This window comes from Elaeis guineensis, chromosome 15 (assembly GCF_000442705.2).
Source record: "Elaeis guineensis isolate ETL-2024a chromosome 15, EG11, whole genome shotgun sequence".
NCBI classification, from domain to species: Eukaryota; Viridiplantae; Streptophyta; class Magnoliopsida; order Arecales; family Arecaceae; genus Elaeis; species Elaeis guineensis.
This window is the reverse complement of record NC_026007.2, coordinates 48,723,545-48,740,986: the sequence shown is the minus strand read 5'-3', so window position 1 is coordinate 48,740,986 and position 17,442 is coordinate 48,723,545. Positions and strand designations below refer to the sequence as shown.

The 17,442-nt window shown below is 35.7% G+C and overlaps 1 non-coding gene across 1 annotated transcript; it reads right to left on the bottom strand.

Moving 5' to 3' along the window:
• Positions 1–11,725: 11,725 nt before the first annotated feature.
• Positions 11,726–11,831, bottom strand: LOC140854185 (small nucleolar RNA R71). The gene has a single exon (XR_012137319.1). It is a non-coding gene; the product is annotated as a small nucleolar RNA R71 (small nucleolar RNA).
• Positions 11,832–17,442: the final 5,611 nt, after the last annotated feature.

Here is a 17,442-nt window from a genome sequence, read left to right as displayed (position 1 = left end):
GGAGCAGATAATGCAGCAGATGAGGCAGCAGCAAACCAGTCTGAGCTCATCCGAGCACTCCTCTTTTCCAGCCCATTCTCTTTCTGCAGATGCCGACACTTGACGGTCTATTTGTGTAGTTTTTTTATTTTTATTTTAGACCTTTTATAATTTTAATTTAATATAATAAAATGATGAAATTTATTTATAGATTTATTATGTGAATTTTTTATTTTATTTTTTTATTTTTTATTTATAAAAAATATTATAAAAATAAATTAAATATATATATATTTATAAATTATTTTTAAAAAAAAAATATATATATAAATTATTAATGATGGAATTATTTTTGATGAAATATTGGTCACAAAAAAAATATTAGTGATGAAAAATTGGTCATAAATAATTTTTTTTAATAAATTTAAAAATATTAAAATTTTATATTAAATTAATAATGATGAAAATATACATCAAAATTTAAAATATTTATGATGTAAAATTTATGTCATTAATTTTTTTTTAAATTTAATTTTTATAAAAAATTTGAATTAAATTAATAGTGATGAAAATAGTTTCATCGTAAATAACTGTATTTGTGATAAAAAATTTATGTCGTTAATGTTTTTTAAATTTAATTTTTATAAAAAATTTTAATTAAATTAATAGTGATGAAAATATTTTTATCACAAATAACAATATTTATGATGAAAAATTTATATCATTAATTTTTTTTAATTTAATTTTTATAAAAAAATTTATTTAAATTAATAATAAAAAATATTTTTATCACTACTAATTTAAATTTATTAGTGATAAAAATTTTTATAAAAAATTACTATATTGGTGATAAAAAGTTTACATCGCTAATACTTTTTTAAATTTATTTTCATAAAAATTTTTAATTAAATTAATAACAATGAATAAGATTCATCGCAAATAATTAATTTCATCATAAACTATCTTTTTTTACGATCAAAATTTTTCATCGTAAATAATTTTTGAAAAAATAATTTTTTTAACGATGAAAATTTTTCATCGATAATATTTATTATTTATGATGAAATTTTTTTTATCGTAAAAAATTATCAACGATGGTATTATTGATGACTAAATATTAGCAACGAAATTTTCATCACTAATAACTATTAGCGATAAAAATTGGCTATTAGCGATGAATTTTTTTCATCGCTAATATCCTGTTTTGTTATAGTGTAATGATCATGCTTGGTATCTTTATTCTCCAACAAACACCTGTACTCTCACTCAAGTAGACCCATACTATAGACTCGAGACTCGTCTACTCTAAAGAAAACTAACTTGTATACCGATGGGATCAATCGCCATTCCCATGATTATTTTTTGATCGAAAGTATTCAAGAATTAATTGTTAATGACACATGCCTCGAATTTTTAATACTTGAGAAGATGTATCATCATCTTGTTAATTCTTAAGATGATTTATAGATATAAAAATACAACATGAATGAAAATAATCTAATTTTATTAATTTTAAAAGTATAATTATAAAAATATGTCCTTAGAATGCTTACAAGTGTTAGCCTAATTGGCTTCTTAGACATACTATTGGAGATCTGGTACCACCATGTTGCAGCAAAAAGAAAGAAGAGAAAAAATAAGAATACAATCAAATATGTAGATTAGACCAAGGTCTACCTCTACGGGGTATGCAAGCTTTACTTATGAGAAAGAAACAAATACAGGAAGAGACACACTCTCTACTCTCATATACCAACCCTCTCTCTTAACCTAGAAGCACTCACCCATGCAATGCTCTCAAAGATAACCCAAGGAGATCCTTTCACAGAGCTACCATACCAGGGTCCTCGACGTCCCTGTACACTTCTTGTGAAGCTCTCTGTCGCTATATCATGCCTCAACCTCTACCCTTAGGCTACTTCCCCGACTGCTCCAGGACACCCCTGATTGCTATTGATGCCTCTGGTGCTCTCGATCTCCTTGAGACCCCTCACGATCTCCTCGAGACTTCTGCTATGCTCCTTCGATGCTCCCTTATCTCCACAGGCCGTCAGGCCTATTTTATAGGCCCTAAACCTTATATTTAGATGGAAGACATAGTCCTCATCTAAGTCCAGAATGTTCCTGGCCATTTGATCTTTGCCGAACGCATTCCTGGCTGTTAGATCATGCAATACAATAGTCGATCATGCGTCAAACACCTCCAAAGTGATCCTGGACCATTTGATCAAGTTTGTGAATCATCGCCATCGTCGGATCGCACACAGGAGGCCTGTACGCTATGACTTTTGCATGCTGCATCACTCCGATCTGTGCCTTGTGCATTGACCACACCATCCTGCATGGTCCATCATGGACCGCACCATCCTTCACACGTAGGGGGCACCGCGTGGTGCTGTGTGGGTGTGCTCGCATCCTGGGCCGGCACCCACACCTAGGCTGTGCTGCTACGGGCCTTACGGCTAGTGGGCTAGCCTACAGATCCTGCTTGCCCACACGGTGTAGGTCCCACTGTGTCGGGCACTTTTGGGCTCCTCGCAACATGCTTTTCGAGCTGGGCTTCTCCATCTTAGATTTTTATTCTATTGTGGATCGAATTTGAGGTGCCAAATTTCAACACATACATCTACTAATCTCCTACTTGCACTAAAGCTAATTGGCCATTAACCTAAGTCCCATCTTCTCAAGATGGACTTCAATCTTCTATTGGCTTAGTGGCTTAATTAGTGGATCTACTACATTATCTGTGGAGTCTACTCTCTGCACCTCGACATACTTCTTCTTGAGGTATTCGCGAATCAGGTAGAATCATCGCTCTATGTACTTGGACTTCTGATGAGATCTGGATTCCTTAGCCAGAGCTATGACACCATTATTGTTATAGTAGAGTGGTATGACATCTGATGACATGACATCCATCTCCGTAATGAACTTTTTGAACCAGAAGGCTACCTTAGTAGCCTCAAAAGCAACGATGTACTCAACCTCTACGGTGAAATCAGTAATGATCGATTGTTTAAAACTCTTTCAATTTACTGTATCGCCAGTGTAAAGAAACACATATCCTTGTGTAGACTTTTTATCATCAATATCAAGCATAGAGTCTGAGTCTGTGTGTCCTAGTATCTTTACCTCTCCTCCTCCAAAGACTAAAAATATATCCTTTGTTCTTCTTAAGTACTTAAAGATATTCTTCATAGCAATTCAGCATTCTTCATCTGAATTCGACTGATATCTGCTTGTAACACAACATAAGCTATATCAGATCGTGTACATAGCATGGCATACATGAGGCTTTTTGTAGTCGAAGCATAAGGGATCTTGCTCATATATTGTATCTCTTCATATGTATTAGGGTACATCTTCTTGTTGAGATGAACTCCATGTCTGAAGGGCAGAAGTCTCCTCTTGGTATTTTTCATGCTGAACCTTTTTAGCATCTTCTTTACATACAGCTTCTGTGATAGTCCTAGCATCTTTTTAGATCTATCTCTATAGACCTTTATCCCCAAAATATAGGATGCTTCTCCAAGATCTTTCATAGAGAAGTCTTTTGACAACCAAACCTTAATTGAAGTCATCATAAAAATATCATTCCCAATTAGGAGGATGTCATCCATGTATAATATGAGGAACGTGACAGTACTCCTATTGACCTTCTTGTAAATATACAATTCTTCTTCATCCTTGATGAAATTAAATGATTTGATTACATCATTAAAACAAGCATTCCAACTCTGAGATGCTCACTTGAGTCCGTATATAGATCTCTACAGCTTATAGACTTTATGATCTCCATCACTAAAAATGAAACCTAATGGCTGCTTTATATAAATATCTTCTTCAAGATATCCATTCAAAAATATATATATTTTACATCCATCTGCTATATCTCATAATCATGAGATGCTGTAATTGCAAGCAATGTTCGAATGAATTTTAGCATGGCTACAAGTGAAAAAGTTTTCTGATAGTCAATACCTTCGCGTTGACTGTAATCTTTAGCCATAAGCCTTGCTTTAAAGGTCTCTACCTTTTCATCTGATCCTATCTTTCTCTTATAGATCCATTTACATCTAATAGTAACTATACTTTCTGGTAGATCTGTTAAGATCCAAATTTGGTTGGAATACATTGAGTCAATTTCTAACTTCATAGCTTCCAACCATTTCTTAGAATTGATGTCTGACATCACCTCATCGTAGATTCTGGAATCATCTTCATATTTCTAATTTTTCGTAAGGAACATTTCTTTTACTTTCTCTGAAATAATATCTAAGTATCTTTCAAAAGGATAAAAAATCCTACATGTACTGGCTCAGCTAGAATAGGTTCTACAGGTTCTATGGCTCGTTGCTCTTAAGAGGCTTTCTCTTCGAGCCCTATTTGCCTCCCACTACTTCCATCTTGGATATTTTTTGAGAAAGACAGTATTCTGGCTCATAATCACATTGTGATTCTCTGGGAGGTAAAAGTAGTATCCTAGAGATTCTTTTGGATACCCTATGAAATGAGCCTTTAAGGACCTTATCTCCAACTTGTCCACTTAAAGTCATTTGACATATGCCAGATATCTTTAAATTTTGAGATGACCAAGACTTGATTTATTATCATGCTACATCTCATATGGTGTGATAGGAATGGATTTAGGGGAGAACCCTATTTAGTAGATAGTTAGCGGTAAGTAAACTATATCCCCAAAGGTATAAACAAAGATTCGTAAAGCTCATCATGGATTGAGCCATATCTATTAGGGTCTGATTTCTCTATTCTGAAATCTCATTGAGTTGAGATGTTTCAGATGAAATCCATTATCAAATTATGCTATTTTTTTTGAGATAACTCAGAAGTTTCTTACTTAGGTATTCACCTCCTCGATCTGATCGAAGTACTTTAAGAATTTTTTTATCTACTTTTCTACTTTATATTTGAATTCTTTAAATTTTTCAAAAGCTTCAGACTTGTGTCTCATAAGATACACATACTTATATCATGAATAATCATCGATAAAGATGAAGTAGATATAACCTCCTTTGACTAGCACATTGAATGGCCTGTACACATTAGTTGTACTAGAGCAAATATCTCAATGATCCTTTTTTTTATGCCATAAAGAACAGTTTGATATTTTTTTTTTTGAAGATAAGATTTAAAGATTGGATATGACTCAGTAGTCAATGAGCCCAAGCACCCATCTTTCTCCAATCTGTTAATCTTTTCTTCTCCTATATGACCTAGCCTAAGGTGCCACATATACTTAAGGTTAATTTTATCTCTAGCTCTTTTAGATCCTATGACATTCACTACCTGCTCAGACACATTCATAGATACATCTACATACAAGTGCTAGAGACTGTCAATTAAAAGACTACATCCAACCATGTTATTTTCAAAATAAATGGTACAATTGTCTTTATTGAAATTAAAGACATAGTTATCCTACGATAGACTTAAAATAGAAATCAAATTTTTGCTTGCAGTAGGTACAAAATAATAATTCCTAAGTAATAAACTATGTCCTGATGGTAGTCACAGAAGATAGGTGCCCACAGCCACAACAATAACTCTTGCTTTATTTTTGACTCTCAGAGTTATTTCACCTTTCCTCAGTCTTCTATTTTTCTCAAGATTCTGCATAGAAGTTTATAAATGAGTATTAGAACTAGAGTTTATGACCCAACTAGAAGTAGAAAAAATCGTAAGATTAGTTTCAATTACTAGCAAGTCCAATATACCTTATGAAGGTGTGTTGTCTTTCTTATTCTTTGGGCTAGCCAAGTAGTTAGGATAATCTTCTTTCAATGGCCATTAACATTATAATGGAAATACTTTTCCTTATCTGTGACCTTCTTCTTTGGAGCTTCCTTCTTTAGCCTATTCTCATTCTTCAATTTCTGGATGGGCTTCTTCTTCTTCTAGGTAGACTATCTTTTAAAAGATATAGTCCACTTTACAGTAAGAATAGTGCCTCTTGAACTCTTCAAGGTTCTTTCTAAAAGAAGAGTATCCTACAAGCCCATTGCATGAGTGATGCGATGGAACTTTTTTTTGTAAATTTTCAACTCATATAACATTATTTATTAGTTAATGAAATGAGGCATGATTCATCATTTCAACTCTATCTTATTATGTTAAAGATTATGATGAACCCCATGGATTAGGATAATGATTTTACGGCCGTGAAGAGTTCATGCTTGTAAAACTTAAAACCTTAAAATTTTAATCCTAAATATTTCTAGTCATACGAACATTGAGTTGGAGATCAATATTTTGGATAGACTGACACATCCTATATATGCTCGATGGAGAGGGTGGCTAATTTTATAAGCCACTTGGGTGAGACACTAATACAAAGATGTGGATGCTCATTAGAAAATGAGTTTACTTAATTAATCCACCAATAGAGAACATCTTATGGAGCTTTGTATATCAAAAGATGGTTCTTTAAGTGAGAGTTGTGTAAGTGATCCTTAGATCTGAGGCCACCATAGAATCTTAGGCACATGAATCTATATTTTGGTTCATACCCAGCCATGATATTAAGACATGTATGGGATATTCTAGATATGGAAGAGTGTGTATGGAGATTGTGAGTTGGTCAATAAAAAATCAATCACTTCTAGTAAGAGGAGATGACATCTTGTGCATTCTCATCTCTAGATGACTCAAAAAAATTTTTTTGATAAAAAATAGTATAAAGATTAGAAAAGATTTCTAATGCCTCATCAGAGTCATCATTGATTGATAAAGAATCAATAAGAATATGTATTTGAGTTTGACATTATTCCATACTCATGAACATATTCAGGATGCGGGATGATCAAAGGATTGAATTGCATGGTAACTTATCACTGAAAGGTATATTTGATATTTTTATCAAATTTTATATCTTCTGAATAATCATGATATATTACTAAACAATAATCTTGACTTGTAGGTTTGATCAAATTAAAGAGTTTAATTCAATCCTCAATTAGAAAGGATTCTAATTGCTGAACATGGGTTAGCACAGTTTGGACCTTAATCAATTAGAAAAGATTCTAATCAAATTAGGTTAACTTGCATCCAAACCTATTGCTGGCTAGATGTAGAATCCAATGGGTCACACACATTAAAAAATTAGCTAAAAACTCATTTGACATGGTTGATTGGATTATGGATTCAGTCGAGTAGCCAGTAAGCATGCTAGTACGCGTGGCTAATCCTAGCTCCTTGGGAGATCAGATTTGATCTCAATCCTTGCTTTTTGGCTAATCCAATTTGATGAACATTTGGGTTAGGTCAAGCCACCTAGAGGCAGCACAAAATGGAGTACCTAAAGCCCTTATCCATATTTTGGAACCAAGAGTTCAAGTAGTTATATATGGACTCTTGGCGCTAATTATGAAGGAGCGCGTGCACACGCTTTCTACTTTTGGCATGCAGAAGGACCAAGAGTCCTTCTGCTTTGAGTCTTTGACTCATAAGGCACAAAGATTAACTCCTAAACTTTTGTAGGACACTTTTTAAAGTGTAAAAATACCTTCTGGATGGGTGTGGATGCCCAATTTTGCTTGGCGCATGCAGTGATCTGTAGATCATGTGAAAGGATGCGAGAGAAGTCCTTCTACTTTGGGCAGAAGGTGGCACCTCCTCTATTCTTATCTAGTTATCTAGATTCATATTTGAATGCACTTGGCAAATTGCAAGTTTTAGATGAATCTGATTTTAGAAGGAATGCTAAAAGCATCTCTTTGTGATGCGCATGCATGGGAGAAGACAGGAATCGACGTATCACCTCTGATGAGTCCTTTTACTTGAAGACTCTCAGATAAGTAATACATGAACATAACAAACCTCTTTGGAAGGGGTGTGGCTTCTCATTTGGTGCTTTCACTGGTTCTATAAATAGGGGATGGTAGATGGGATCAATCACTTAATTCCTGTAAGCCTTATCTACTCCCTCTCTTACAACCCCAAGTTTTAGGATAAGGTTTGTTCTTTTAAGACAAGCCTATTCCTAATAGTTCTAAGGGTTAAAGAGATTTTAAAGAAGGAGACCAAGTCCAAAAGAATGTTTTGAGAGGACTAGACTCAAGTCTGGGGATGGTTCTGATTGATTGGTGGCTGGTCGAGTTCTAAGGGTTAGAACTCTTGAAACAAGGTGAAGAAGGAGCGCTATCCTTGATCCAGTTTCTGTATGGATCATCGTTGGAGGGCGAACACTTGAATGCCTTATAGAAGTAATTCTTTACTAAATCAAAATTCAAGGGGTATGCTTCCTAATACTTCTTGTAGATTTATGCTTTGATTGGTACTGTCAAGGGTTCCTGGGTTCTAGGGTTTCGAAGCACCTGGTGTTTAAATGAAAAACTTTAAATACCTAGACCTTCCGCTGCACCATCAAAATCCAATAGTGATATTAGAGCCTATCTTGATTAATACAATCAAAGGTTGGAATGTGGTCTTGATTATGATCAAGCTAAGATTTTTTGTTTGGTTTAAGTCGGGTCAAGAATTAAGTCCGATTGAACATCCAAATCCTAAACTATTTTAGAGATATGTTTAGATACATGATGTGATGATTATGATTATGTTTATGCTTGAGTATGATTATGCATCATTATGATATATAATCTAGATTATGGTCACTTAGGGATTCAAATTGGTTCAATTTGGGTCATGAGATGAGTCCAATTGAACATCTAAACCCTAGTCAATTTAAGAGATTTAATTAGATGCGTTAATGCATAATATGATTCACATATGGCACAGCATATTTATGTACCAATGTGAATATATTAAATAAGATGTGCACGAAACCATTAAAGCCCTTAGAAAATCACATTAAGTCATAGTATTAGAAACCAAAAGCCAATCATTTCTTAAATTGATTAATCAGTTGGTGTCTAAGGAGTGTTTCAAGTATGGTGGTTATTTAATTAGATTCGTTTGCCTATCTAACCAACTTGTTGGTATCTAAAGAAAGCAATGGAGAGTCTCTCACCAATCTTAACATTTTTCTACCTAATTGAATTAGTTCGAATCTTAAATTAGGATTGCTTAGTGTTGAAGGCACTATATATGCCTTCCTTCATGCTGAGAAAATACCATGTCGAGAACTATAGTAGGTTTGTTGTACTATCTACAAGGCTTACCATGGAGATTGATGTTGAGATCTCTTGGTGCATATTAGATGCTTACGACATATTTTGGATATGTTGCTTTATTATGCTATCCATAAAGACGGCTGATAAACACTTAATTTAAGTCATTTAAAGTAAAAAATTATATTTAATTTATTTTATTTATTAAAAATTTGATACTTCTTTTTATATTTTATAGGAAAGGGATCGTCGATACAAAGAGTCCGATTCACAGATCAAAAAGACTCAAGTTTGAAAAAAATTAGACTTAAAATAAAATTAAAATAAAAGAAGGATGCATACGGTATTAGAGAAAATGAAGATACTATGCAAAGAATCCAAAAAGGATATAGGCATCATTTTAAAGAAACAAAAGTTTCTTTTTGTAATCAAAAAGCCTAACAGAACAAGCGCGCGACAGTGCGAGTGCGCGAAAGTGCGGGCACGCGGCAGTGCGGGTGCGGGCGCGCGGCATGGCGGGTTCGCGGAGAGTTGTGCTAGCGGACATAGTGGTGAACAGACGGACGACAGATGGATCTGAAAATTAAAGAAAAAAAATATAATACTTGAAAATACTTCAAGAGGAAGAATTTGTATTTTCTTTATCTGCTTGTGATCTTTCCATCTCATCCATCCATCTTTTAGTCCTTAGTATTTTCTTTAGTCCCACATCTGAAAATCATGTAAAACTCCTCCCTCCTAACACCTATAAAAAGACTCTTGTACTCCCATTGGAGGATCATCCCAAAAATTCTTCTAGAGCCTTGCATAGAGGAAGAGAAAGGGGCTACTACATGAGCAGCTAGGCTAGCATTCTCGGGAGTGGAGAAGAAATTTTGTAACGACATAGAGTAGGTTTATTGTTCTAAACTTTCTAGTATTTCTTTATATGCAATAAAGATTATGCTTTTTATTTAAATCGTCATGAGTTCTTTATTTGCTCTCTTTCATATGCTTTTATTTATGCTTTTCTATTAGATTAATATTAGGACCAACTTTTACTTTTCGAAGACGCACCGTGATCTATGGATACGGGGCGTGCCGAGGAAAGAAGAGTTGTTTATCTAGTACTTTTCAGAGATGCGTCGTGATCTACGGGAACGGGATGTGCCGAGAAAAGATAGATATTTTTTCTAAGATTAATCACATCTATTCAATTAAAAAAAAAAGAGATACAACTCTACTAGTGCAAAATTAATTCAAAACTTCCGAGCTCTTTATTTTCTAATTACATCAATTTTAAGATAATTTATTTTTTTAAAACAATGCTTCTTTCTTTTAATTTACAATCTCAATTTAGCCTAAGGTCCCTGAGGATACGATCTTGACTCATCCTACCTACATAGTGAGTAGAGTTATTTTTGGTGCTATCAACGACTACGCATCAAATTTTGGCACCGTTGTCGGAGACCTTGGCACGGTTGAATAAAAAAAAAAACCACTGACATTTCATAACACTTAACTAAAATAGCGTAACCTCAAATATAAAAATTTCTAACTTGATTGGACACCTTGTTTCTTTGCATTGCATCTCCATAATTAACTTTAAGGGCATAACCCATTAACTAAGATAAGGTGGAGATTTGATCATCCTTCCTTGGCCCACAAATCACTCCCTTGCATTTGTATAACCTAGACCTTAATCTAAAATTAATTAGAAGTTGACCTCTAAGGATTTCGAGCTCATTAGGATAAGTGACCCTGAGAGTTGAATCAGGTTAGACTTGGTCAGCTAGCTGGTGTCTAAGAAAGTGGTTTGCGGGATGACTGGGCCCGAAGGAAGGTGGTTTTTAATTGGTTCTGTTTGCTGACCTGATCAATTTAATTGGTGTCTAAGGAAAGCAATGGGGGGACTCCCACCAACCTTATACTTATCTGGCCAGTTGGTTGGTCAAGCTCTGACTTGGAGGGCTTGAAGGCTAACTACAGTTAGGAGCTGTCTAGAACTAGGGTAACTTTAAGATAGAGAGTCCACTGCGTGCTAACTTGATTGTAATTAAAATCTAACCACAACTAATTCTTCTATTAGTTTTAGGACTTCTTAGGATCTCTTTTTTAGAACTCTTTTCTCTCTTCTCTTCTTCTCTTAATAAAAAAAAATAATCTTTAACAGACTAGGATAGTCCTACATAGACCTTTTAGTTGCATGTTAGGTGGACGATCACTAAAACCCGACTTGCAACCATTAGACGAAGAATTAGAAAAGACTCTGAGGACTATCCGAGTTAGAAACATGGCTGCACCTGGTGAGGCTAATCCTCCACGCTCATTGAGAGAATATTTCACTCCATCCTCGTATACCTACTCTCCATGCATTCAAGCACCTCCAGTAGAAGCTACCCAATATGAGATTAAGTCTAGTATTATTCAAATGTTGCCATCATTCTATGGACTTAGTAACGAGGACCCATATAAACACTTGGATGAATTTCTTGAAATTTGTTCCACAGTAAAAATCCAAAACTTCTCCGATGATGCCCTTAGGTTGAAACTGTTTCCTTTCTCACTTAAGGACAAAGCCAAGCATTGGTTAAACTCCTTAGACTCTATAACCATTTCAACTTGGGAACATCTTCAGAGAGAATTTCTCAAGAAATACTTTTCAATTGAAAAAATAAATCAAATTAGAAAAGCTATCACTAGTTTTTCCCAATTGGAGGGTGAACTTTTTCATGAGACATGAAAAAGGTTAAGGGACCTCATTCGTAAATGTCCACACCATGCTGTCCCTAAATGGCAACTTTGTCAGTATTTTTATGATGGTCTATCAGAGAAACACCGACAAATGGTTGATGCATCATGTGGTGGGACATTCATGCTAAAGAGTGAGGATGAAGCCTGGTAGCTCTTTGAAACACTTAATGAGAATTTTCTACATCATATGTCTGCCACCTCTAGAGAACAACCCATGCTTCAACAAAAAAGAAGTAGAATTTATCAGATTGGAAACATCATGGATATCCACAGTAAGGTAGATGAACTGTCCCAAAAATTAGACCGTCTTCTAAATACTGGACAATCCCTGATTCTACCTAACCCAATCCAAGAAGTTTGTGCATTGTGTGCAAGTTCGAACTATTTTGTTAGTGAATACCCAGCCGCACCTCAATTTCCTGAGTTTGTGCACGAGCAGGTTCAGCAAGCTCAAGTCCAACAAGCTCGCAGACTAGAAAACGATCCATATTCGAACACTTATAACTCCGGCTGGAGAAACCATCCAAATTTTTTCTGGAGACCACAACCAGTGGTTGGCCCTGCCACACATCGACCTCAATATCAGGACCCAACATATAGGCATGGACCATACCATCAATTTTAAAATGCTCTTCAACCGTCTACTACTGGTCACAGCTCAGCTTTTGAGGAAAAAGTTCTGAAAGCACTAAAATGATTAGAAGTCAACACTCAGACTCTTAACTCCCACACATAATTCATTGCTAAGCTAGAGACCCAAATAGGTCAACTAGCGACTACATTCAGTAGGAGGGAAGGAGAAAAATTACCTAGGCACCCCGAGAGCAACCCAAGAGGGCAATTTGTGATTGAGAGCTCTAATACCCCAGAAGCTTTTTCTGAACATGCCAAATCAATCATGACTCTGAGAAGTGGAAAGGTCATTAAACACACTAGTAAAACCAATAAGACAGACCCTAAACCTCTAACCGAAGCCAAATCACCCAAGAACAAGGAGGACCTTAAAATAGAAAATAAACCAACTGCACCAGAATCATCTTACTTGCCTAAAGCCCCATTTTCGGATACCCTGAAAGCCCCTATTCCTGCAGATAAGAAGGGAGGAAGACTCGACGAGATGTTGGAATTGTTTAAGCAAATCCAAATTAATCTTTCCCTTCTAGACGCAATCAAACAAGTCCCTACTTATGCCAAATTTTTGAAGGATTTGTGCACCCAAAAACGTAAATCTAGATCATAAATCCCAAAAAAAGTATGCCTTACTGAATAGGCTAGTTCTATCTTCCAGCATGTCACTCCTCCAAAGCTTAAGGACCCAGGAGCCCCCATCATTTCTTGTGTTATAGGAGATTATCACATTGAAAAAGCTCTTCTGGACTTAGGGGCAAGTGTGAATCTTTTACCTAGTTCGGTGTATGAACTTTTTGGATTCGAAGAACTGAAACCCACATCAGTCACACTGCAATTAGCCGATAGATCAATTAAGGAACCACGTGGAATGCTTGAGGATGTCTTGGTCAAGGTAGATGAGTTTTACTTTCCAGTTGATTTTCTGATTCTCGACATGAAACTAAGTGGCAACCCAAGATAAATTTTCATTATCTTAGGATGACCCTTTCTAGCTACAGCAAATGCATGCATTAATTGTAGGACAGGAGTCATGGACGTATCATTTGGGAATAAGAAACTGAGACTGAATGTGTTTGGTGCTTCCCAAGGACCATCAATGGATAGTTGCTTCGAAGTAGATACACTAGAAGACATTATAGAAGATGCAACACCCACAATTCTAGCACCAGACCCCTTAGATACTTGCTTGGCTCACTTTGGAGTGTATGACTTTAAGGGATATATGAAAGAAGTTAACACCTTGTTGGATACACCACACGATACAACCACTCCTCCATGGACAATCAAGTATGAGCCATTGCCCACATTAGCCAATACACCAATAGTCCCATCTTTAGAATCACCACCTACGTTAGAATTGAAACCCCTTCCTACTACGCTCAAGTATGTATTTCTAGGACCCAATGACACTCTCCCGGCAATCATTGCATCAGACTTGACCCCTAATCAGGAAGCATAATTGGTTGGTATTCTAAAGGAACATAAAGAGGCTATCAGTTGGTCCATTGCCGATTTAAAAGGAATTGATCCCTCCATTTGCATGCACCATATTCATTTTGAGGTAAATGCCAAACCCCTTGAGATATGCAGAGGAGATTGAACCCAAACATGCATGAAGTAGTAAAGAAAGAAGTGGTAAAGTGGTTAGATGCGAGAATCATCTACCCCATATCCGATAGTAAATGGGTCAGTCCCACTCAAGTAGTACTTAAGAAATCAGATATTACTGTGGTTGAGAGTGAAGAAGGTGAACTGCTTCGCACTCGCATATCATCTGGATGGCGAGTATGCATAAATTATAAAAAACTAAATGCCGTTACTAGGAGGGACCATTTTTCATTGCCCTTCATCGACCAAATCTTAGAACGGTTAGCAGGACAAAGTTTCTTCTATTTTCTTGATGGTTATTCAGGGTACAATCAAGTACCTATATTTTCGGATGACCAAGAAAAGACTACCTTCACCAGCCCCTATGGCACCTTCGCTTTTCGGCGTATGCCATTTGGGCTCTGCAATGCACCCGCTACATTTCAACGGTGCATACTGGCCATTTTTTCAGATATGGTAGATAAATATCTTAAAATTTTTATGGATGATTTTTCTGTGTTTGGAACCACCTTTGAGAATTGTCTCCATAATCTTTTCAAAGTCCTTAAACGGTGTATGGAGATAAATCTCGTCCTAAGTTGGGAAAAGAGCCATTTCATAGTGCGGAAAGGAATTGTATTAGGACATATTATTTCTGAAAGAGGGATCGAGGTAGATAAAGTCAAAGTTGAGGTTATTTCAAAACTACCACCCCCTACTTCAGTCCGACAAATACGATCCTTCTTAGGTCATGCCAGATTTTATAGACGCTTCATCAAAGACTTTAGCAAGATTTTAAGACCTCTGTGCAATCTGTTGGCCAAGGACACACCATTTGTCTTTGACGAAGACTGTTTGAAAGCATTCAACACATTACGAACAGCCCTGACAATAGCACCCATAATAAAACTTTCTGGCTGGTCCATTCCATTTGAGATTATGTGTGATGCCTTTGACTTTGCAATAGGTGCCGTCTTAGGCCAAAAAATCAATAAGGAGCCACATGTGATCTATTATGCTAGCAAGACTCTTTCCGATGCCCAATTAAACTACACCACAACAGAAAAAGAGCTACTAGAAGTAGTGTTCGCCCTTGAAAAATTTCACTCATATCTGTTAGGGTCTAAGGTTCTAGTTTACTCTGATCATGCGGCTCTGAAACATCTCCTCTCAAAGAAAGATACTAAACCACATTTGATCAGATGGATCCTTCTTTTACAAGAATTTGATCTAAAAATCTGAGATAAGAAGGTTCCGAGAATGTGGTAGCTGATCATATCTCTAGGATCTTAGTTGAACACATGATAGGCATAGATGAGGTCAAAGAAAAATTTTCTGACGAACAACTTTTCGCAATCTCCTCTAGCCGTCCTCCATGGTTTGCTCATTTTGTCAATTACTTGTTAACAAGACAAGTACCTTCTCACTGGACAAAACAAGAAAAGGATCGATTTTTCTTGCAAATTAAACATTATTTCTGAGAAGAACCTGAACTATTCAAATACTGTCCTAACCAAGTTATTCACCGTTATGTCTCCGAGAGTGAATTCCAAAGCATTCTCACTTTTTGCCATTCTTCGGCATATGGGGGACATTTTAGTGGAAGAAAAACTGTAGCAAAAGTGTTGCAAAGTGGGTTTTATTAGCCAACACTTTTCAAGGATGCACATGAATTTGGCCGAAGTTGTCTGCAATGTCAGCAAATAAAAAATTTATCCAAGAAGGATATGATGCCGCTGACCCCCATTTTAGTAGTAGAAATCTTCGATGTTTGGGGGATTGATTTCATGGGACCTTTTCCAGCCTCATTTGGATTCAAATATATTCTGGTGGCAGTTGATTACGTGTCAAAATGGGTGGAGGCAATAGCTACATAGACTAATGATAATAAAGTTGTAACTAGTTTTATCCAATGAAACATCATTCGTTGATTTGGCTTCCCAAGGGTGATCATTAGTGACGGGGGGACTCATTTTACGAATAAATATTTTGAAGCACTTATGAAAAAATATAATATTACATACAAAGTGGTCACACCATATCACCCCCAAACTAATAGTCAGGTAGAGGTGTCAAATAGGGAGATTAAACATATCCTAGAAAAGACGGTTAGGCCCGATAGAAAGGATTAGTCTCTTCGCTTAGATGATGCATTATGGGCTTACCGTATAGCTTTTAAAACCCCTATCGGTATGTCACCCTACCGACTAGTTTATGGCAAAGCTTGCCATCTGTCGGTTGAATTAGAACATCATGCACTCTGGGCCATACGAATGTTTAATTTTAACATGAAGAATGTAGGTTCTAATCGAAGGTTGCAAATTAATGAACTGGAAGAACTTCGCAATGATGCATACGAGAGTTCACGAATTTACAAGGCTCGAACCAAAGTATTTCATGACAAATATATCTCTAAAAAATTATTTGAGCTAAATCAAAAGGTATGGCTTTTCAATTCCAAGTTACGCCTTTTTTCTAATAAACTTCGATCCCGATGGGATAGACCTTTCATTGTCACACAAATATTCCCACATGGAGCAATTGAAATTCATGACCCTCGAAATGGCAATACATTTAAGGTAAATGGTTAACGTCTGAAGCCATATGTAGATGAAATTGCACATAAAGAACGAATCGACACCATCTACCTGTGTGATCCACTTTATAATGAATAATAAACTTGACGTCTGGCTGAAGATGTAAAACTTAGTACTTGTTGGGAGGCAATCCAATAATTATATATATATATATATATTTTACTTTACTGTAGCTGTAGAAATTTAGAACAAGAGCCTATTAATCAATGAAGCTATCTTTAACTTTCGAAGTAAAATTATCCCAGGTGCACTCTCTCCTTTTATTTTCTTTGCTCTCCTACTCCATTGAGGACAATGTAGATTAAGTTGGAGGAGAAAAAAATTAATCAAATCCTCAAGTATGGTCAGAAATAATTAGTTTTGTGTATCCAAATTTTATTTTGATTAAGAGTCAATTAGGCATCCTAAGCAATGAATGATTAACGGTCAAGATAATTTTAGAGATACTGAGGAATAAATTATTAAAAAAACCCAATGAATGGTAGGGTTTAGACTAGACCAAATTTTAAGAGTGATTCTACAACCTTCTTCTTACTGATCTCAATAAAGAATCTGCTTCATGAGAGATTGGGTGGAAAGGTCGAGATATGCAAAAATTCTCCTTAAAATTTTTATTAAAAAAAAAATATTGATTTTCTACTGAGTAACCGGACCCCTTCACCTAAGTAAGCATTGTGGTTCGCGTAAAAACATGGGCAATATTAAAAAAAAAATAGTGGAGACTAAATTGCAAGAAGATAATAAACCTCTCTCACATTAAGTTAGAAGATTTAAAGAGTAAAGTGGGGAGTTGGTGAAAGAAAAGCTCTTGAAATTTCTTTAATTAATAC